Genomic DNA, 2,061 nt, shown 5'->3' with positions numbered 1-2,061 from the left:
GTGTGCGCGTGTGTGGTCTTCTTGTTTTGCCTTGTTAGCTACTGTTCTTTTATGTTTTTCAAGGTGGGGGATGTTAAATGAGCTCTTTTTGTATGAATTCTATTTTTCAACAACTTGCCGAATAAGGAGGCCGACTTTTGTTATGAAGTGGTAAGGCACTTTTTCGCCGTGCTCAGAAGACCCAAATTCGATTCCCGTATAATGAGAACTTTTATCAGGTATCTCGGTCTACTCACCAAGAAGTAGAGCGCTTCTCAGTCCAGAAAAGGCTCCTAATTAAAATTGATCTAAATTGATCTAAAATGTGTCGATAGGGGCATAAAATCATATACAATAAAGAAATAGAATGTGGACCACTTGACCCAGAGGTGTTCACGTGGACAAGCATGAAGAGGAGAGAAATGACGACTGAGATCCTCCTCCCTCCCCCCCCCCTACACACACACTCACCGTTTCAGCGAAGTCATAAGTTCTGCTCATGTGCATTCGATCTATTTACCATCCCCAGGCTCTCTGGGATGGGGTGGGGGTGATATTATTGAACCAAAAACATTAAGACCAATGTGTCTAGTATGTTTGCTTTTTGGTTATTTTTTCCAAGAACCATATATAAAAGCTGACAGGTGGGAATTGTGCGCATTTTCTGGTCACATAGTTGTTCAGAGAATTTCCTGAGACGACCCATAAAAGCGTGCCAGTTCTTCAAACATGTATAAATTAATGGCTTTGTTCTTGTTTTGTGTTTTTGTTTGTTTTTTGTTTTTTGTTTGTTTGTTGCTTTTTATTGTTTTTGTTTTGGTTTGGTTTAGGGTTTTTTTCGTTTTTTTATATTGAGTTAGCTCTTCTGTTTTGTCAAATCCCTATTTCTTAATGCTTTTATTGACAACAACCTGAGAACTGCTACAAAATATGCATTGCTGATATCTACATCCATTTCTCTAAAAATGCATTGTAAAGCGGAATTCTAGCTTAAAACAAGTGCACTCCATACCTTTGATTGTGCAGTTTTGTTGTTGCTGTTTTTGCAACAACCTATAGAAGATTATACAATGTATCAAACGAAAACACTCTTCTCTTTGATCTCGCAATAGGTCCAAAATAATGCGTTTTATTCTGCCCTTTGCTTGCGTAATACATACTAATCCTACGTGCACGTGCACTTTCCAGGTACCCGGAAGAACACCCAATCCCTGCTAATACCCATTGAAACAAAAAGACGTTATCGCTGGAACACATGGCGGCATCGTAGTTTCAAACTATAGCACGCTAATCAAATCAGCGAGGCCGATAGTAGAGGCTGTGCGGAGACTTTATTTTGTATGGCTATGGCTCGGTTGAATCATGCCTAATCAATTGTATTGCAGATTTTATCCTTTACTGCCTCGATTTAATATCAATGATTAGGACGATCCATAACAAGGAACAACACGTTTATGATATCCTCATCATCCTTGATTAATTCTGCTGTAATTTAGCTTCTGCGCAAGAGGCCGAATGCATGCATTGCAACTTTGGGGATTCGCTATAATATTATGATAATCAGGAACTTTGTGATGAACAGGGGATAGAAAGGGGTTTGGGTGGTAGGGTGGAGGGCTATGTGGTCCAGAGCTCGGAAACTTGGAGAGCATAACACATAGTGAGGGGCGGTCGCGTGGCTATGACAGTTTCTTACAATTATCTTTTTAAAAAATATATTAATATTGATTTACGTTTTCCATGACACAAAATACATAATATCAAACGCAAGTGGATCATAGAAAGATGTCAGCTCTCTTTTGCAAAAACAAGAATTAAATAAATAGTATAATAAAATCTATTTTTGTGGTTATGTGAATTTAGATAGTAAATCTAGAACCGAAGAATTTTCTAGAAAGAAGAAAGTCCTCAGGGGGCAGGGGGCGGGAGGGGGTGTAAAGTATGCAGCTATGAACTCTTCAGAAGTATTTCTTTGTAATCCAAGTGGCGTTGTTTTGTATGCGCCACTCGAACCAAATTTGTCTGTTCTGACTCTTATCTTAACAGAATAGTATTCGTTTTGATCCCCCCCCCCACTCTCTC

The sequence above is a fragment of the Aplysia californica genome, unplaced genomic scaffold, assembly GCF_000002075.1.
Source record: "Aplysia californica isolate F4 #8 unplaced genomic scaffold, AplCal3.0 scaffold00149, whole genome shotgun sequence".
NCBI lineage: Eukaryota > Metazoa > Mollusca > Gastropoda > Aplysiida > Aplysiidae > Aplysia > Aplysia californica.
This window is presented reverse-complemented; position numbering follows the sequence as displayed.